The sequence below is a fragment of the Octopus sinensis genome, linkage group LG12 (genome assembly GCF_006345805.1).
Source record: "Octopus sinensis linkage group LG12, ASM634580v1, whole genome shotgun sequence".
Lineage (NCBI taxonomy): Eukaryota > Metazoa > Mollusca > Cephalopoda > Octopoda > Octopodidae > Octopus > Octopus sinensis.
The window spans coordinates 47,547,980-47,571,340 of record NC_043008.1 but is presented as its reverse complement, the minus strand read 5'-3'; the positions used below and the strand labels follow the sequence as shown (position 1 = coordinate 47,571,340).

The 23,361-nt window shown below is 32.8% G+C and overlaps 1 protein-coding gene and 1 long non-coding RNA gene across 2 annotated transcripts in view; both read left to right on the top strand.

Annotated features, from left to right (window-relative positions):
* The window catches only part of LOC115217982 (neprilysin-1), a 391,622-nt gene that overhangs the window by 251,839 nt on the left and 116,422 nt on the right, over positions 1 to 23,361 (top strand). The window lies entirely within an intron of this gene.
* LOC118765622 overlaps positions 3,604 to 23,361 on the top strand; it is a 24,496-nt gene continuing 4,738 nt past the window's right edge. Inside the window, exons 1-2 of the long non-coding RNA XR_005001484.1 lie at positions 3,604 to 3,704; positions 4,285 to 4,289. This is a non-coding gene — a long non-coding RNA (uncharacterized LOC118765622). The remainder of the gene's footprint in view (positions 3,705 to 4,284; positions 4,290 to 23,361) is intronic.

Sequence of the window (23,361 nt, the reverse complement as noted above, 5' to 3'; positions counted from 1 at the left end):
TTGATTCTAACCAATTCCATAATAATGATATCTTTATTAAGAACGTTATTTCGTTAAATCAACAGAATAGTAGTGGGGAGAAACCTGATAATCGATGAAGGTTACAATTTACCGATTCCGTGGAAGGATTTGATTAAGAATAATCGTACAACAATATGAATAAACTCATTAAAATTATTTGATTATTGTGTCCATAATTCTTTAATTGTAGACGGAAATATTAGATCTAGAGAATATCAAATATGGGGATTAATGTTTCATAACAGATGCCATTCACCGATTGGTGCAGCGTTAAGAATTAACTAGCACCACTAACAATTATGAAGAAAATATTGCCCATGAAACAAGAATTCTAATATTCTAATATAATTTCCTTTGCATAGTAATGGTAGAAATTTTGTTGCGTGCCAGAGAGTATCTGCATTATTCAACACACGACCCAAATATATTTATTTTGTAGCACACTACTAAGAATACGTGTTATGAAGTAGGCCCCAATGCATTTCATCATGGGCGACATTACAGCAAAGAGACAATGTATTAAGTTATGGCCAGGGACTGAAGGATATCTAACTAAGACAAAAGTGTGATTAGCCTGTATTTTATAGCATGTGTAAATCATTTAAAAATAAAATTAGGAATAAATTCCGATATGGAAATAATATGTATTTGGTTGTCCGGAAAGTTCGTGCCGATTTTTAAACGAAAGAAAAAGGTCAATAAATACTTGCCATTACATTTTTGATCAACCAAATATGAACCATTTTGTTGCACAATGCGTCTCCATCTTTACTTTAACTTGAAAATACTCTCTTCCCAGGAATTCATCAAGGTACCTTTTTACGTCATTCAAAGAATTGAAATTTTTACCATTAAGACTATTCTGCAGAGACCTGAATAAGTGGAAATCCGAAGGAGCAATATCTGGTGAATATGGAGGGTGGGGTAACAGCCGAGCTGCAGCAATTTTTGCCAGGTTCCCAAAAGAAACGTGCGGTCTTGCATTATCATGTTGGAAAACAAAACCCTTCCTGTTGGCCAATTCTGAACGTTTCTCTTGAATTCCTGCTTTTACCTCGTCCAGTTGTGTGCAGTATTTCTCAGAATTAAGACACAAAGCAAGACTTTTTAAGGTGAAGACCCGCTTTTGGGGTGGCTAAGGGTAGTCATGTCGCTTACACCAGGATCGCTTTCTCTGAACATTTCGGTAGATAATCCATTTCTCATCACCTGTCACAATTTGCTTTAAAAAGGGCGCGTTTTCATTCCGTTTACAAAGCGATTCACAGATGGAAATGCGATCCAAAAGGTTCTTCTCACTCAACTCATGTGGTACCCAAACATCGTAGCAATTTGTATACCCAAGATTTACCAGCTGCTCATGAACCTGGCATTTTATGTTCTGAGTTTAAATTCTGCTGAAGTCAACTTAGCTTATCATCCTCTTCGGGTCGATAAAATAAAGTAGCAGCGATATACTTGGGTCGATGACTCACTCCCTCCCATCATAGTTTCCACCCTTGGTCCTCCCTATTATTTGTGTTAAAACAAACAAATAATTGTTTATAGATAAAACAAAAGCAAAGGTTAAATAATTTAAGGTATTCAAAAAGAAACACTACATTAAAAACACTTAATAACTATGATGGTTTTATGATTGACAATTTTTGTCTCATTTAAAATATAACGATTGGTATTTGACATACAGGACCTCAAGGTTTCCCTTATACGTATTTTGAAATCTCCTTCATTGTTTGACTAACAGTTGCACTGAGGAATACGTTACCGTATATGAAGGAGGAAAGTCTAGGAAATTTATTACCTTCAAAAAGTGGGGATGTGGTTTTTGTAGCTTAAACCAAATACTTTATAAATATCTTGTAGAAATAATTCCTTAACTTCAACTGAATTCCGTATGTAAAAGTTCTCAAGACAAGTAGCAAATTTCAATAAGTACATTTTGGCAGAGCTCTGATTACATAAAGTCCTATTAATATTTTAATCGTGACAAAAGTTTTTTTTTTTTTGATAATATATTTAAAATATGTGCTGTTTCTGATTTAAATACTGTGTTTCTAAGAAATATCACGAATCCCCTTAGAATACAGCGCTTCTCATTCACCGATCCATCTTACCATTTACTGCCCGTATAGTGTTTTGTAACCATCTCCAAGAAATGGTTACTTCGTCTCCAAGGGTGCGCTACTGTTTCAGTTAAAAGTCACTGTCTTAAAATATATGAATATCCAGTTTTATTATATATTGAATGTCCGTGCACAATTCTACTGACATATTTATGTTTGGTCCCAGGTACACTACGACTCGAAAGGAAAGGGGCTTTCAAAATTTATAATTAAGGTGTCACCAAGTCAGTTAGAAATAACAGCTAAATATAACGCTAACATCTTACGATCTTTAAGATACATTGAAAAAGGTTCAATAAGATAGTCGACCACCTGGAAATAAGACAGATAGTCTCCGCTGCGACGCCGAGCTAGGGCTAAAGAAGAAGAAGAAGAAGAACAACAACAACAGCAGCAGCAGCAGCAACATCAATAGCTGCAACAACAACAAGGACTAAATATTTTAATGTTCTTATGTGTTATTTAGTTATTAACAATAAAAAAAAAACAATAGCGAAGATTACAACAACCATTCCCGGTATTCGCCATTAAGTACATTTCTGTTTTGTGTCTCTATGATTTACATTCATAAATTGATGAATAAAAAAAATAACTGAAATAGAATTCTACTGAACTTAGAAAAAACAATCTCTCACCAAGCTCTATTATGTTATATTGATGCACTTCTATAACCTACACGACTATTGTGTCGTGTCAGTTTACTGAGATATTTATAACAAGTATGTTTTTGTTGTGTAAATATTACAGGCCATTAATCAAATAATTTGTGGTACATTAATGTTCTATAAATCGTAGGGAAATGTGCGTCTATTAAATAAGAACGATGAGTGGAGTGATAAAGTGTTAATGTAGCCATTAAGAATAAACTGGTGGGAGAGCTATTGAAGATGTAATTGTAGGAGCTGTGTCGGATGCCCAGTTGCTGTTCCTCTCATTACTATATTTCAATGAGGGCGAACCAAAGAGGAAGTCTCTAAGTGGTCGCTTAACCTGCTAGAAGCAGCAAAGCATCTCTAAAATACATTAACTAATAGGGAAGGACGTATCCGTCAATATACATTTACGTATAAAAAATATTAGGGTGGTCACGGTTGGACAACATTTTGATCAGAGATCTAATCAGTTAGGTGAACGTAAATTTGAAACATGAAAAGCACCACAACGACGGTGTACCATTCAATATTGCAAACTCTCACAATACTCATCCATTCTTCGCCAGGATTCGCCCAATTTCCAGTGAGATGTTCTAGACAAACCTACATTGAAACACACACTGTTATAAATATATAGACAATTACGTATTTGCATATACATGGTGCTCTTTCTCTCTCTCTGTATTGATATATATATATATATATATATATATATATATAAGTCAAATTTCAAATTAAAGAATTAAGGAATTAAGATTTAGGGTGTTCATTAAAGATTTCCTCTTACTCACTTCCGAAGTACTGGAATAAACGAAACTTGGCATAATTATAAGTCCTTCTCTACATGGCCACCACCAATGGTGACACACTTCTCCCATCGCTTTATGCAACTGTGAAGACCTCATCTGTAAAAGTCGGTAGGTTGCGTCTGGAGCTAAGACTTTACCTCGGAAATAAGGTCATCATCTTCTGAAAAGTTCTTCCCCTTCAAAAAAGACTTCATGGTTGGAAAGAGGTGGAAGTCAAATGGTAAGAGGTCACGAGAGTAAGGGGGTGAGGAAAGATTTCATAGCTGCAGGACTATGCTTTCATCTGGGCGACAGGCACATTGTGAACTAGGGCATTGTCTGGAAGGAGCTGGTCAACGTAGATGGCGTGAATGTTTCTTTCCACGGACCCTACTCTTATCTTCACTTCATGGGCTAGTTATCGAGTAGTTATGGGGCGATCCTCCAGAGGGCAGCTTCCACTTTATGGATGGTGTCGTCACCAATGTGGCCATCAAGGAATAGAAGTTTCAACCGATGTCCGACCATATTTGAACTGGTGATGACAGTGGTTGATTTCGTCGTATGATGGTGCATTGTCACCATAAGCTTCTTTCATCTCATTGAAGGTCTCTTTTGGTGTACGATTCTTCAAGTATAAGAACCTGATCACTGATCTGCATACAACTACCTCCATTATAACACCTTTGCCCATTTCAGCAGCCGTAAAAGACAAATGAATACGAGTAGAAAGCTGCAATTTACAATGTGATATGTAGAGACAAGTATGATTGTACCTTTTCAAGTTCCGTTTCCTGCAATAACGTGAAGAGGGTCAGGGGCAATGCTTAATCAACACCCCTCGTGTTTTTATATACATACATACATACATACATATAAATATATATACACACCTTTTTTCTCTCAATTTTCTCTCCTTTTTTGTTTTTCTCTCCTTTTCTCTCTCCTTTTTTTCTCTCCTTGTTTTTTTATGTGTCCCTTTCTTTAGAAGAGCGTAGGCTCGAAACGTAAAAGACTTTTCCTATTCCTGAGCGTTATACTAATACATCTGTTTGTTTTGTACACCACCTGTCTTCGTCTTTTGTTTTCTTTTTCGTAAACACTCCCTACATATATATATATATATATATATATATATTATATATATATATATATATATATATATAATATATATATATATATATATATGTATATATATATGTACATATATATATATGTATATATATATATATATATATATATATATATATATATATATATATATATAGTTCAGCAAAAATTTAGATTCAAACGAATATGGTACTTAATTTAGATGCACCAGAATTTTGTATGGTGCTATCCATAAAAATTTGTGGGGTGATTATAATCAAAATAAGCAACAAGAATGACTCCGGTAATTTGGTACAATCGTTTCGTACTACATCATTTTATTAAATGTTGTAAGTATTACAACATATTTAAGATGCTGAGTACTCATCAGCCAACTATAGAGGTTTTCCATTAATACAAAAGTTTTCAAATCAAGTGGCAACATTATAGAGAAGGTAGATATACAGACACTGATGTTGATTTAAAATTTAAGAACATATGAGGTAGTGAAGTCCAACCACTGACTACCTCCACTTCACTACCTCATATGTTCTTAAATTGTAAATCTACATCTTTGTCTGTATATCTACCTTCTCTATAATGTTGCCACTTGATTTGAACACTTTTGTATTAATGGAAAACCTCTATAATTGGCTGATGAGTACTCAGCATCTTAAATCTGTTGTAATACAACATTTAATAAAATGATGTAGTACGAAACGATTGTACCAAATTACCAGAGTCTTTCTTGTTGCTTATTTTGATTTTATATATATATATATATATATATATATATATATACATATATATATATATACATATATATATATATATATATATACATATATATATATACATATTATATATATATATAATATATATATATATTATATATATATATATATATATATATATATATTATATATAATATGTACATATATATGCATGTATGTATTCGAATAATATTTGATACATGTGTGTGTGTGTGTGTATTTATGTACGAGTGTACTTACGGCCTATATAATCATTTACTATGACCGATTATTACTAGACTATATCTGTTATATATGACTGATATTAAAACATATGTTTGGACAGCTGAACATGAAATAATAAACAAAAGATGCTCTCAGTAACCTGTCATGTACACCTTCCTTCCTTTACATCTTTCTATAATTCCATCTGGTTTTGAACCCTGCTCTGCTGCTGTTTCTTGTATTCCCTCTCATACTTTCTCCTTCTCTATATTTCTTCCTTTTCTCTCCGTTTTCTCTTTTACTACATATATTTATCTTTTCATTTTGGTTTTCATAATATACACATTCAAGTATACGCAAAGAAACACTGTAACTACCTCAGCATTTATAACATATAAATATATAAAAATCAATCGAGCCATGGACTCCATCGCTAAGTACTTCCGCAATGTTTCGAATGATTGTGGGCTGTATTGAAATTTAACCCGGCACCTAAAAGGTTTTCTTTTATATTACACTAAAAAACAAAACACGACTGAAAAACATTTATTAAAGGATACACAACCAAAGATAAATGTGTGCAATAATTTTCTTCCCCTCTATGTTCTCCATACTTTACGATGATTAAAATTTAGTGTCGTATATTCTTTGTTTTTTTTAAATTTTATGTATATCTTCCTATAAGGTTTGTAAAAACTTTCAAAGTCGAAGCGATATGTGCTTGGGAATGATTAATGCACACGTAACAGTCTCGGTGAATGACTACTAAAGTTATTTAAATAATATCTTCCTGTTTTATGACACCGGATATTGCTGTGTTATACATAAGATAGAGGCTTCGAAATATCAATTACCATTGAACGATGATAGCAAATGGGTTATTTGTGATGTAATACCAAGATGAATTGGAGATAGAGCAAAGTTAAATAAACCACGACAACATCGTTTTAGGGAGAAAAGTTTTCAGAAACCCTTAATGCCAGGAAATAAAAGGCTAGGAATGAAAAAAAAACCTTACCTTTGCACTCATAAATAAATCCATGTAAAATGAGTTTAATGTGAAAACGTTGTGTTTTTCGGTTGTTGTATTTGCGGATTTTTGTTTAACCCCGAGTCAACTCTGATGGCACAAACTTACGATCAAAGTCAATGAAGATACGGCTCTCCCTTTAGAGTAAGAGTGTATATCGATCTATTTCATAGCAGTTGTCCTCTTATATTGCGTTAAGATGTTACTTTAGAAACATATTGCTTCCAAATCTAATAGATTTATAGAACACGTAGAAATTCTTTATGCATGAAACATTTCGATATTATATCTCGTTAAATTGCATAAGTGAAATGCATTTATACATGTTCAAATGTATCTTAACTAAGATATCTTAACTAAGATATCTATCTATCTATCTATCTATCTATCTATCTATCTATCTATCTATCTATCTATCTATCTATCTATCTATCTATCTATCTATCTATCTATCTATCTATCCAGCTATCCAATCTATCTATCTATCTATCTATCTATCTATCTATCTATCTATCTATCTATCTATCTATCTATCTATCTATCTATCTATCCAGCTATCCAATCTATCTATCTATCTATCTATCTATCTATCTATCTATCTATCTATCTATCTATCTATCTATCTATCTATCTATCTATATATCTATCTATCTATCTATAACTGTCAGTCGGTCTGTCTGTCGGTCTGTTGGCATCTCTCTCTGATCAACACCCTAACTATATTGTATTGTGAAAACCTATGACGTGAATATACACGCTTAATGATAAAGTTCAACATACCTTAATCTTATCAATAAGAATTCTCCATAATAACTGGTCATCGCAACCTATCATACATATTATATTCAACAGAGCTCAGGATATTCTAAAAACTTTGGGCTTAACAGAGACTACATAAAGCCAAATTGAAATGAAATGCACCCCAATCCCCAAACCCCTAAGTTGGCCGAAACTTCTAAGTCAGTGACAATACGCTTTATATATGCACACACACACGTTCATATGTGTACACCTCACCCTCACGCGTTTATATACATATATATACATATATATATACATATATATATATATATATATATATATATTATATATATATATATACATATATATAAACACACATATATATATATGTGTACTTATATATAAGAGACCAAAGTGCAGGTACGCCGCTATATGTATGTAAAAAGGAATACAGTAAAAAGGAAAAACACGGAGGGGTCATTTGAATTTTTCTTTCCTTAGTCGAATTCCAGATTATCTTTGCAATTTCGCCTGGTTATACTTGAAATTGCTCCAATCTGGCCAGTCCAAAGGAATAACTAAGCTAAGAGCACTTGATCCCTTGGAAGAGAGAAGCGGTTGTATACGAAAACAAGGACGAAAAAAAAGGAGAAATGGTAATACGGGCTTCTTTCAGTTTCCGAGTACCAAATCCACGCACAAGGCTTTGGCCGGCTCGGGGCTATAGCAGAAGGCACTTTCCCAAGGCGCCACGCGGTGGGACTGAACCCGGAACCATGTGGTTGCTAAGCAAGCACCTTACCACACAGCCACTCCTGCGCCTATGTATACTATAATATCGTATAATGGAACATAATGTAATCTATACATACATACACACACAGACGTACACTGACACACACACACACACGCATACACACACGTACGCATACACACAGACACACAGACACACACACAGACATACACACACACACACACACACACACATATATATATATATGCATGGAAGTTTCAAAGATTGTTTTTGATTTTTTTTTTTGGTGTCTCTAAATTGCGTCTATTGATAAATATTCAATTTTCCTTGTGTTGTATCCACTCAAATGATATTTCATATCAATATTATAAGTCATAAAGAAAAATAAATTTTTGCGATTGCTTTCAACTTCAAACTAAAACAACCACTCGAAATAGGTTTTGCTTTTATTTATTTGTACATTAGAGGAACTCTGTAAGTTTTCTTTCTGCCTTCAAATCCTTGTATCGGTACGTTCTTACGATCTTACATATATATATACATATATATATATATATATATATATATATATATATATATATATATATATATATATATATATATATTATATATATATATATATTATATATATAATATATATATATATATATATAATATATATATATATATATATATAATATATATATATATATATATACATACATATATATATATATATTATATATACATATATATATATATAATATATATATATATATATATATATATATATTATATATACATATATACATGTGGTGCACCATCATGACCTCAGCCCTGGGCTGAAACCAGTAAAAGATAAGAGATATGATATATATATATATATATATATATATGACATGTGTCAGATATTAATTATCTCTTTCTCGAGGGTCCTTTTTAAAGTATATTAGGTCACTTCGGGACACTGGAATATATGCCAGCGACACTAAAACATCAGCACCGCCGTACAAGTTTGAACTTTGACCGGAATGGGTGCATGTCCATTCCTTGGAATCAATAAATTAATTTCTAGTTGTATTACGAACGGATTATGCTAGGCGAATCTCTATTCAACATGGTTTCCCGTATATTTAGATAAAACCCATTTTGTGTCATATTTAATTTATTTCATCAATACCTGAACTCTATTTCGCTTCAGAATACGAAATAGGTTTTGCTTTGGTTTTTTTTGTTTGTTTTTGTAATAGAATATGATAACCTCATAAAAAAAAAAAAACATGAATATAATCAGATGTAAGTTATCAAAATTGTTATCATTTATTTTGCTAACTTTGTTTTCTGAAAATAAAACAACTTTCTATAAATCTATTTATATGTAAAGTTGGAAACAATCACAATGGCATATAACGATGCGTTCCTTTAGGAATATACGAAAAACCGCAACACACATGAATGTATGAATATATAACAGGTAGACACAGATATAAGGCTGCGTACACACAGTGTGTGTGTGCGTTTGTACGAGCGAGTGTACTTATTTATATATATATAAGGGGACTACTATCTTTAAATGAATATATATACAGCGGTGGTGCCCCAGCATGGCCGCGGCCTTCGGGCTAAAACATTTTAAAGTATTTTAAGGATTTATATATATATATATATACGCAAAACATTCAGAAGACGATACAAAACACACAGACGGGTCATTCGAAGCCTTCAATCTTCAGTCAAGAACCGGATCATCCTCGCAATTTTGGCTGATTAATCTTGAAATTGCTCCAATCCGGCCAGCCCCAAGGAAAAACTAAGCTAAGAGCATTAGATTCCTTGGAAAAAAGCTTCGAATGTATACGAAACAAGGACGGAAAAACGGGCGATGTTACACGAATATATATAAATATAGGGTGAGTTCACGAAAAAAACAAAAGACGAAGACAGGTGGTGTACAAAACAAACAGATGTATTAGTATAACGCTCAGGAATTGAAAAAGTCTTTTACGTTTCGAGCCTACGCTCTTCTACAGAAAGGGACACAGATATATATATATATATATACGCGAGAAAGAAGCAACAAGAATGGATAGGTTTTTAGTACAATCGTTTCATACAAGGACAGGCTTTATTAAATGTTGCAAAAATTACAGCATATAAACGTGTCCCGTACTCATCAGCTAAAATACATGTGAGTTCTCTAGACATCCTAGTGGTTGAGGCTATACTCATGAAGTAATGTAGATAATTAAGTAACATAAACAGATTTCCAAAGTTCATTAAAGTTCTTTAAAGATGATGTACAGTCTTATCACAGAATTTTAAAAAAGTTTTAATAACATCACAGAGAAGGTGACCTAATCCATAGTGCACATATGAATTTCCAGAGATATGAGGAGGGATTACATACTCACAGACGACAAATTTATCCATTGTTAATCACAACGAGGTGGGTCTCAATTCCTGCTTATTAGCATTACAGAGAGGGTGAATTAATCCTTTGTATAGATGCACAATTTCCAATGGTGTAGATGTAAAGTTCCAGAGAAATGAAGAGGAATTTCATATTCACAGGCGATAAATTTATCAGTGGTTGAACACAATGAGGTAGGTATCAATTCTTGTTATATGATTAGGTATTTGCCACATTAATCACATTACTGCTATTTACAAGAGGCTGTAGCTATTTAACTTTTAAAGGCTGAAGGGCTTACTAGAGATGCAAAGAACAGAAAAGGGAAGGAAGAAAAGAAAGAGAGAAAAAAAGGGAGGAGGAGCAAAAAGGGGGGGGACTAAAAGAGAAGAAGAAAAAGAAAAGAGAAAAGAAGAAAAAGAAAAAAAGAAAAAGAAAGAAAAGAGAAAGAAATAGGGAAAAAAAAAAAAAAAAGAAAAAAAAAAAAGAGGGTTCTAGTTATACAGAAGAATTAGTAGACGGCAAGTCTGGTTTTAATTTACAGGCATCTAGGAACTAGAGGAGAATATTATTCTTTGACCAGTAAAACAGCTAATTTATTGCTGTTGAAATCAGCTATGAATTTAAGGGAATCTAAAGAGATAACACGGTCAGGGGTTTAGGAGTCAGAGGCTAAAATCAAAAGAAAATACATTAGGAAAATCTAAGTATAATCTTATCAAAAAGTCATTAAAATTTATTTTTTAATTTATTCATTTTGTTGTCTTAAGGAGTTGCCGTTATTATTCATACATTGACGGACTACAGGTCAAATCTTAGAAGATCATTTACAAGGTGTTAGGGAATTGTCTATCATAATGAAGATAATCATATTATCACCGAGGGAGTAGCCTTATTTATTTAATTTTGAAATAGAATTATGGGGCTTTAGTAACTCATTTTATTTTATTAAAGTTATGCTACTTAAATTAGATTAAGTTAAGAATTAAAATTAAAATTACAATTAAGATTTAAAATTAAGATTTAAAATTATGAGTTTGAAATTAAATAAAGCCTCAATTAAGCAGCGTATAAGTACTATTCATTTCCCTGATCTCAAAAAACTGATGCAGATATAAGGAAAAATAACTGTAGCGTGAGAACTCTTAGTTATCTACTTAAAGCAGTGCTATACTAGTAAAAATCAAGTTATATCTATCTATCTAGTTACGAATATTCTAATCATTTAAAATATTTTAAAGTCTTCAATTTAGCGTGGACACAAACTTGACCTAGTTCGATATGGTTATTCAATAAGTTTCTATGTTTTCTGTGCTTTAGAATTTCATACGTCTCCATGGAGCATAGTGGGCAACCAACCCTACTATTTTTTACGGAATTGCTCTCCTAACTATTTCCCAATTAAGTTATAATTATTATTATTATTTTTGAGTTCCCAGATTTTGTTTGAAAGTGTGGTGGTACCAGCTTTATGACGTAATTTAAAAGACGAGATGTGATTCTAACTCTGGCTAGAAAATGAATTGTACATCCAATGTAAAATATTTGTTATTCTCCGTGGATATGGTACATTTATAGATTACATTATTTTCTCCGCATAGACCAGGTGCCGGGCATTTTGATTTTATTCTACACTTACACACAGGAGGAACAACTTCAGGTTTTGGATTATTCTTGGGTAGATGTCTTAGGTTCCTATTATTTTGATTATCATGAGTATAATTGTCCTTATTGTTATAATATTTCTATAGTTGGTGCTGATATCTAAAGTATGCTATTATTTATTGATCCTTCTGTTTCATCATTTAGGTCTAAGTCCTACCATGATTTCTTATATTATTGGTAATGCTACTATTATTGTTAGTCTTTTTATCCGACTGCATATTGTTGTTATAGATATCACTGATTTTTCATTCTCCTTATTTTCTCCATTAGCCTTATTTCTATTATTTCTATTATTAACATTATTACTTCTATTAATATCGGCATTGTTATTATTACTCTTAATGTTAATGTTAGTCTTTCTGTGGTTACTAATTCACCTATGTTTTGATAGTTACTATTGCTGTTTTTATTGTTGGTAGTATTATTATAATTGCTATTGGTATCATGCTGATATTATTATTTATATTTCTATCTTTCCTGGCTAGTTTAATGTGTTATTATAATCTTAGCTATTAAAGTGGACATATTTGGGAGGGTTGAATAAGAAATCCTAACTGTTTTCCTAGAATAATTCTATGATATCTATGAGAGATAGGGAAATTTTTTTCCAGAATTACTTTGAATTTGTTCTGTATATCCGATTATCGCACAGTTGAAAGGAATATTCAGCCATAATATATCTTTTTTATTAAATTTAGGGTTCGTAGAATTATACTATTCATCTCGCCGGAGTTATTGTATTTATTACCATTATTTTTATTTATATTTGTGTGCATCTTAGGTTTATCTACTTCGATATTATCCGAGTTACCTATGTTCTGGTCAATGCTTCTATTTGAATTGTTGGGCCTGTACGTTAGATTAGCATTTACCGTTAATTTAATTCTACTTTTATTTCGGGCTTGTCTGTATTGCTGCTTACGTGATTGCTGATAACTTCTTCATTAGGAATACGTGAGTTCTCCTTATCAACGAATGTAATCTTTTGGTTGTATCCAGCCTTAGTTAACGCCTCATTATAATGCTCAGAATGGGAGTTAAATATATCCTTATTGGATGATAATTTTGAAATTCTTAATGAATATTTCTTACTAAAGATTCATTATATTTGGGGGATGATTTGATAATTTATTTACGTAATTCGTGATTTCGCCTTCCTTTCTAAATGGGTAATGCAGCTTGGAGTTAAGGTCTAGCGTAATATCTAGGAAGTTAACTATTTTAGTGCCCGGTTCATACGTTATACTGAGGTTGAAATCCTTAAAGAACTTATTAATTTTCTTTTAATCCTTTCTATAACAGATTTATTATTACTAGGATAACAAACAGAGCATCATCCCTTATAGACCCCCCTGTATTTCTGGGATATCCTTGCTTATGCATTTTAATAGATATGCGCCTACTAGGTTGGTTACCTCAGCCGAATCACTGGAACCCATTGGTATATCAAAATATTAGGTGTATCTGCTCTAGTCCATAATTTATCTTCAAATTCTATAAATGTCTTCCTAGCTAGTAGCACAATATTGATTTCTTCTCTAGATATGAGGGAGCGATTCATGGCAAATATTAGTGATTTGCTTGAGTAAGATAGGGGAAATACTAGAGTAATAACTATTAATATCGAACTGAATAAAGGACAGACTACTAGTATTAGTTAGAGAGTTAAACCATTTTAGAACTTCGTCCGTACTTAGCCATAGGTTTAAGGGGAGAAGAGGGGTTATTTGGGGTAGAACAATGTCTTCCTAGCTAGTAGCACAATATTGATTTCTTCTCTAGATATGAGGGAGCGATTCATGGCAAATATTAGTGATTTGTTGAGTAAGATAGGGGAAATACTAGAGTAATAACTATTAATATCGAACTGAATAAAGGACAGACTACTAGTATTAGTTAGAGAGTTAAACCATTTTAGAACTTCGTCCGTACTTAGCCATAGGTTTAAGGGGAGAAGAGGGGTTATTTGGGGTAGAACAGTATCCAGGATAGATTTACTAAGTCGGCCAATGTCCGACTTAGTTGGACAGATCAGCCTTACCGAAGGGTTTTCCAAGAAATCATTTTTGTGGTCTTTAAGGTTGATCCTGGGCTCACACGGTTTAAGTGGCTCTGTTCTATCCGTTAAATTTGGTTTCTCCATGATCTCTTTCATCTCCAGGTTTACTTTTTTCAAATTGTTCTTAGTCGTAATTTTATATTTGGAGTTTAGTTCCTTCCTAATTAATTTTCTATAAATATCGTAATCAACTCTATACTTTAATGAACTTTGGAAATCTGTTTATGTTACTTAATTATCTACATTACTTCATGAGTATAGCCTCAACCACTAGGATGTCTAGAGAACTCACATGTATTTTAGCTGATGAGTACGGGACACGTTTATATGCTGTAATTTTTGCAACATTTAATAAAGCCTGCCCTTGTATGAAACGATTGTACTAAAAACCTATCCATTCTTGTTGCTTCTTTCTCGCTTATAATCACCCCACATTACTGTATTGTTAAAACAGTATAGTTTTTTTTGGTGCATCTAAGTTAGGTACCATATTCAAGTAAATTCATTTGAATTAACTTGAATCTTTATTGCGTTTTGTATATATATATATATATATATATATATAAACATACACACACATATATACATACATATATGCATACATACATACAAACATATGTATATACATACATACATACATGCATACATATATATGGAGTAAATGTCTTCATTACATGTATGATAGCTTTTCGTCATTATGTATTGTGTACAGCCTCAGCAACTGGTCAGGATTACCAGAAACCTGTTTTGTCAACCATGTCTCTTGTTATTCTCAGGGATTTATTCAAATATCCTACCTTAAATATATTTTTCTAATATAAAAATTCCCAACTAAAAATGTTTTACGTAATGGGATCATAATTGCACAATGTTAATTTTCCAGCCACTTCACTCTAAAAAGCGAATAAAATTCATAACTGCCTGGAAAGTTTACAATGATTCCACACTTGGTCCACATTGTTACTATGTTGAACCAAATTTACACAATCGATATTATAATGTGTGTGCGAGGAAAATATTGAATACAGGTCAATTTCAGAATAGTTGAACTAAAATAATTTTTAAAAACTTCAGATTGTAATGAGTTAACCAATGTAGCAAGAGAATAGTCTGCATGTTTCTCTAACAATTTTCATCTTAAACGGACGTTCAGTACTCGTAACCTACCCTGATAGCTATAAACCTCTTTAACTTGTTCGTATTTCGACAAAGAGATGCATTAAATTATTACGAATATCAGTCTTAATTCGTATAATTAATACTTGTAACTAAAATTAATACAGATGAAACAATTTTATTGGATAATGGAAATGATTTCATTCTGAAATCTAGAAACTTCCACAACATTCAATGTGAATTTGAAACTGATTGAGAACCTACTTATTTGTAGCAAAATTGCACATATTTATGTGTTGTAATCTACGAATCACAAGACCAACAGGAACTGCGTGACTTAATTATATTTCCTAATTCAATTCAAAAGGCTACCTTGGTCAAAACGTCAATGAGGACGCCGTTTAGAATTCACATCACTTGCATTACCAAACCGTGATATTGTTTCCTTGTGACTCATAGGAAATATGACATGCTTTGCAGTTTTCAGCTGAAGTTTCATTCGAAACCTATTTTAGATAAACTGTTATTGCAGCTTTTATTTTTCTTCTGCAAAATTGCTTAGAGATCGTAAACGTAAATTGAAACTCTGTTATATTATCTCAGGAAAACCTTTTATGGGAAACCAATCCTATTTATTTTTTCAAACTCCCATTGGAGACACTTTCGTAAAATGTAGAAAAACACTTTAGAGAAAATTTAGTTTGTGATGTATTCAGTAAACGCTACTGATAAATGTCTATTAACAGAAATATCCCTTTGTTTTTCTGTTTTATTGACTCAAATTAGAAAGTTATTCCCATTTGACCCCGGGGAGGGGGCCTATCTCTTTTTGTTATTGTTTCGGCCTTGGTTATCAACCTGTGATGAGTATACCTTTCATCCGCGAGGATCTCGTTTTCCCTCAGATCCCTTGGCCCTAGCACCATAACCGCGCCCTTCCATTCATAAGGGGCCAGGGTATAACTGCAGTCAGTATTTGGCTCGTATGATTTTTAGTTCTAAAATTTTATGGTTTTATACAAAATGTTCATATTGCATTAAGATAGAGCAACGTTAAAACTGATAATTTTAGTAGAACGTTGCCGTTTCGGATATTTTGAAAAACATTTTGTCGAAGCTAATTAGCTGAAGGCTGCAGATTTGCATGACACTAGAGAATATTCGGTTGTGTTACCATCATGAAATCGATAATTAATGAATTGTATTTAAGATGAAAGAGAAGTACTATGCTCCGAGCTTTGATCAATAAACAAGAGAATTCTATGAACATATTTGACAGAGAATAATATATATATATCGCCTTAATCCTGTACCCGACATTGCTTTCCTACAACCTGCCAGACTAATTGTAGAGCAAGCCGAATGAAAATCTGCGGTATACATGAGATTTGGCAATTGCATATGATAAAAGGTAATTTATATTCAATATTTCATGGATTGATTAAAGTAATCTAGCAAATTCTTCAATATCAATACATCCTGTAGTTGTTGTTATCTACTGTGTAACAAATCTATGAATAATTGATTACTTATGTGCTGCCCGGAAAGCACGAAATTCTTCTGTAGGAGATCAGTTTCTATCCAGTTAACCGATATGTCATTTCGACGTGTCACTAAAGTGGCGGTGGTGGTGGTGGCGAGAGGGTCTTTCTAATATTACTTACACGAGATTAGTATTATATCGGTCAGTTGGAGATGAAATGGTCTCAGGAAATGGAAATTTATAAGTTTCCGGAAATGCATGTAAGAGTTAATATATTTTAAATTTGTGAAATGGCGTTTCAAATAACCACACAAGTCTGAGCCACCCGTTTATAACTATACACATACATTCTAATATATATATACATATATATATATATATATATATATATATATATATATATATATGAGTAGATGTATGTACGTGTGTGTGTGTGCGTACACATACAAACAAATGCACACGCATACACGCACATATGAATACATGAAAATGTCCCTTACCTGTGGTAGAGAATGTGGACAGTTTGAATAATGTATGTTATGTACGGAGGGTAAAAAGACCGACAGCAATCAAAAACCAGCTTATAAGGTCAAAGTTAAGCACCGTAACAAAGCATTTTCTTTAATCATACAAATGTGTCTTAAATATAAATACATATAAAAATTATTTAATATAAAAAAATATATTCATACTGTAGTTGCTGTGTGAATATTAATCAAATAAGCTATTCGCACTGGCAAAGCTTCCATTTGTATAGATGTGTAGGCATAATATGTCCGTATAGTTGTGGACTTCGTTTTCAAAGTTTGAGGTCGAGCGTTCAATCCCAGTTCATAGAATCTTAGCCGAATGTCATTTCTAGAACCTTGGATCGACTCATACCTTGTGAGAGATATTGGGCAAATGGGCAATATAGAGGAGACTACCAGGTGGATAGTACAAATGGTGGAGTCCTGTCCTGTCTTACAGGGAATTACATTGATTTCATCTTAGAATTGCTTTAAAGGGTCTCCGTGGAATACTCAGCTACTTCATTGATAATTAGCGAGCAGATAATTCCGTTGATCAAACAACCAGATCCCCTTTGTGAAAGGCTGAAGATCCACTATCGCCACCAGCACTACATCTCTCCCTCTTTCTCTTTCCCTTTCGCCCTCTCTTTATTTCTCTATATATCTGTGTGGGTGTGAGTGTGTGTATGTGTGTGTACGTGTGTACACATATACATATATGTATAGACGTCTGAAGCTGAAGACACGCTATATTGCATTTCCGAATTTATCGTTTGATTACTTTTGCTGTCTCTTCTGTATTCGGAAGAGTTTCTTTTATACGGGTTTATTTATGTATTGCCATTGAAACTACTTGAAACTGTAGACGCATTCGGATTCTTAGTTGCAATTAGCTCTTGTTTTCTTTCTGAATAAGTAGATATATTGCCTCTGTCACCCATTAAATGCGTCTTCTGCGAGCGCAATATAAATCATCTGGATACCACGTTCGAATATTAATTTGACTCGATACAGTAATGGCTTTCGGAGGCTGTTGTATTCGAGTCGAAACGATATTGTGTGATTGTGAAGCACTTGCTTTTGTGGACCGATTTCCATTCAGTTGTTAATATTTTCTCATTGATTGAACAGGAAATTATGTTCCTACATTTGTGTAATCAACGGAATTATTGTACGAAACTTGAAGGAGAATGGTATTGAAATCAATTCATTAAGCTTGTCTGCAATTAAAACTACAACACCGTACGTATTTGGATCGAGAGTATGCCAGTTATACCTACTTCAGAAGTACTATGTCAAGGCACAAGCTTGAAGTGTTCAATAAAACAAGTTGTGTCGAGAATAGTAAAAGCATCTCGAATAAGTTGTCTGCAATTAAGTTATTAGAATAGCATTTGTAAGGATAAGCGCTAAAGGAAAAATTAGCCGTTCATAAAAATATTTAATTCAGAAATATTTTTCCACAGTTGGCCTGGAGGAGAACAGCAGAATTATGAGAGTCAATAAATATCTAAGCTGCTTATTTTATAGTCACCAATTCTTTATGCAAGTACTTTGTTGAACATCTGTCTATCTATCCATTTATCTATCTATCTATCTATCTATCTATCTATCTATCTATCTATCTATCTATCTATCTATCTATCTATCTATCTATCTATCTATTTATCTATCTATCTATCTATCTATCTATCTATCTATCTATCTATCTATCTATCTATCTATCTATCTATCTATCTATCTATCTATCAATGTAAACCGACGTACCGTTGGTTACGACGACCAGAGCTCCAGCTTGTCCGATGAATAGAACAGCCTGCTTGTGCAGCTTACGCGCAAGTGGCTGCATGTTCCACAGACACGCGTAACAGCATGACACAGAATGTGCTGGCCTTCAAATATAGATACAGCTCAGTTTTGGGAGTTGGGTGACCTTGAGCAAGGGGGAATAAAGGGCTTCGCTGAATGACACAATGCGCCGCCGGAGTTCCACCTCAGCCATGAAACCTTGAGCTGAATAACCTTAACAGCCAAGCCACGTGCCATAATACAGACATCCACACACTTATACATATGTATTCATACGTCTCTCTCTCTCTCTTAATATATATCTGTGTTTATATATATATATATATATATAATATATATATATATATATATATATACATACACATATACATATGCATATATATATATATATACATACACATATACATATGCATATATATATATATATTATATATATATATATAATATATATATATATATTATATATATATATATATATATATATATTTCGATAGGTGAATGAATTATCCAATTTTTACCGGCAACATGGAAAATTCGATGAACCGATACCAGGGTAGCAAATTCACGTTAGAAATACGGTTGAAGCGACCTGTCCAAGGGTAGAAAATCCGGGTTTATGTCCAGAAATTTGTGTGTTATATATAAATAAATAAATAAATGGAGTTGAACGAAGATGTTAACAAAATTCCTTTACTCTCGACATATGTTTCGAAGACAACGTGGTTTTATTTCAAAGGAATAAACGGTGCAAAATGCAATCTTCTCATTAGGAAAGAAAGGGAGCCTCTCTCGGCAACAAGACAAACAATAATTGCGATGACTGCCTACATGGTAAACAAAACGATAATAAGTGTTTAAAAAAAACCGTTAGTAGAATTGACGTCAAAGTTAGATAGTAGGAAGAGAAGGGTTAAATGAATAATAAGTAGGGAACAAATAGAGAGGGAGGGGTACGTTGATTAAAAGAATGTTCAAAGGCTTAGGAAAGAATGTCTCTACTGAAGTGGAGTGCACGTTAAACTAATTGTTCAAACTATAATGAATATCGAAATCATTTATATGAGTAAAATGTATGTTTCTGCCGGTGTTTACATTTGTACGATTTCTCTACAAGTGTGTTTACAAGGGGATCTTAGAGAAGAGAATATGGAAGAGTTCAGAGTTGCATATGTTACAACATTTCCTGCCCTTATCAAAAGGAAAGGATACAGACAGTATGAACCAATCTAACTTAAAATCTATATTATTGTCTTTAAGACACCAAACTAATTTACTTAGCCCTGTACTATGTCGTTTTTTACTATCCCTAAATGATGAATAATGGTTTGAAATTCTCTTGGATAACTGGGAAGTGGACGCACCTATATAGAAGAAGACATCGGTACTGGAAGAAATTTTACACTGGTATATAGAATTCTTAATCTTAGAATTACTAGACAAAAATTTAATTCTGTTTCGAACTCGGAGGACAACCCCAACAGAATTAAATTTTTGGATAACTCTGATACACACTGTCAACAGACTCGCCTATTTCCCCAAATTTCTATTCATAACAGAATAAATTCTCACTTGAGTTACATTGTAATCAACTGAACTAACATTTATCATATCACCGTTCAGTTCTTCTTATTCCTGCTGCCCCTACAACTGAGACTTCTTTGTACGATATTACAAAACGCAAGCCTGTGTCCTGTTGCTTCATTTATAGCTAGGTTTAGAAACGCTGGCTAACCCCAGGCCAGCTCTCATCGGACAGTATTACGATGAAAATCATTTGATCTACAATCATTCTTTCTATTTTTAGTGGACCCACGACTTTACGCACAGGAAAAATGTCTCTATTACGGCTGTAAATGCAATTTAAGTGATATTTGGTCGCTATTTCCAGAAGTTATACTGACCACGAAGGAATTCTGTTCTTCACTTTGTATAACTGTGTCCTTACGATGCTCACCAGCGATTAGTTTAAAGGGTCACTTTCAATTCTATAGTGGGATTAATTTCCAATCTCTTGATGGAATCAATGTAAACTGTCATACATGAAATCAATTGGAGGTTTTGTAGAATATGTCGTTGCCAGTAGCAACATCGTGACAGCATTTAACAAGCGACTCCCTTCTTCAGACGCTAATCCCAAATAGATTTACCGTATTTCTGATTATTAATAAGCGCTGTGGAGAATTCATTTTGAACCTCGATATAATTTATCGATCGTAGTATCTTTTCTATATAAAATGATTGTAGAAAGTGGGTTTTCAAAAAGAAAATGGCATTTATTCAAGAAAAAGTCCCAAAACCCTTGAATTATGACACGAAAATATAATCAGTTTAAAATTAGGGATTATTCTCTATATTTCCTCGCATTTATTCATGACAGGTTTTATACTCGGCAACCTAGAGCCACGTTTCCTTAAGATATGTTGACGTATTTCATAGTAGCATGAATCCACATGAATTAACATCCGAATAAACGACACAGTGAAACAGAGAATAATATCCCTAAAATTCTTTCTCAATTTTTGATTGGATGGAAATTCTCAAAATTACCTTTAAAAATGATTCAGATTTTTTTTTTATTACTTATTTTTTGGAATTCTGTTTTCGTAATATTGATACAAAATGATTTAATAGAGAAGCAATTTAAAAACTTTTTTATTAATATTTAATATTCTTACGTAATGGTAACCAGTATACCCTTTAATTATTATCAAGTAGATATTTCAAGTAGGGAATACTTTGAGGAATACATAACAGGATAGAGAGACAAATGACTAAATTCATGGACTTTTGTGAATGATGCAAGATACATTCTAAGTGGTTATGGATGCTGAAATCAATCGATATTATTAGTATATATTTAGTATATATTTACTAATTATTCTATTGATTTATATGAGGTTTGAATACTGAGCCGAATGTAAAAATAAATTCTGTACAGAATTTAATAAAGTGCTCAACGCTTTTGACAACCTCCTTTAATGTAAATTACATGCAAATTAATAATATAATGAAATGCATAGTGGCAGCTCGGAATGATGAGGTCTGTATATCTTGTTCGTGGTGTTCGACGAATTATCAACAAAATTTAAAATCTCTAATAAACGTAACTCATTTCAAGTCTGTTATCGTGCGATGTATGAAAAGAAATAATAAACGATCAGAGAGTATCAATTGCTTCTTTTATCACATTTGTAAATGTTTGATCTGATCAGGTGTAAAAACGGTATTCCCATTTTCCTTTGATAATATCGATCTACATTATTTACTGCCTATTTTAGAGAGTAAATTCTGAGAGTTTTAACGCTGTTTCAAGCAGTTTAATGTTCACTTTAAAACCGACTGTTCCAGAATGTACATAAACACTGTCACAGTTGCAATAATCGAGTAAAACCCGAAATGGGAAAAGAATGGTTTTATGGCAAAACGTGAGAATAAATAATTTGTAACCGCTCATATTTCTCTGTATATTTCGTAGATAAAACTAAGATGAACTTAAATTATTGTAGCAAATGGTTCACCGAAACACTGCATTAAGTTGTTTAATTTTAAATTTCATATTTTCGATAATAATTGCTATTTGCCCGAGTTTCTATAAAAGGGTTGCTATCATGGAGTGTTTTCATAAGATTATACACTGGGTAAGTCTATAATTATTTAGACACTTGAAAATCTAAATATTTTAGCTTTATTCATTCTCTGCAATCACCATTTCTTCTCATTGAGCGATACCCCGTTGGATTTTAAATTCAAAGGGCGATTATTCAACTACCTCCATTGTTGCTGTTCAAAACGCTTTACCGTTATAATTGTCAAACCTGCTTGGATTCCTTGAAATCTAAATTGATATAACATATAACTAATACACACTTTACGTGTCAAATGAAGTAAGTAGACTTAATCACCCACATTTGCATTTGGTGTAGAAGACGCTGCAAGTCATGGAGACAATTGAGAATATGGCCTGCAATCTGCTTTAGGACGATAAATATCTGCTGACATGGCAACTCGGTGAGCTTATTGGGATAGAATCTATTCGTCTGCTCGATGTGAATCCAGATATCCGAAAAGATAAATTATTATGTAAATATAAGTATATCGGCAAAGATGACAATTGCTAATAAAGATAAATATGGAGACAACATTACATTAAAC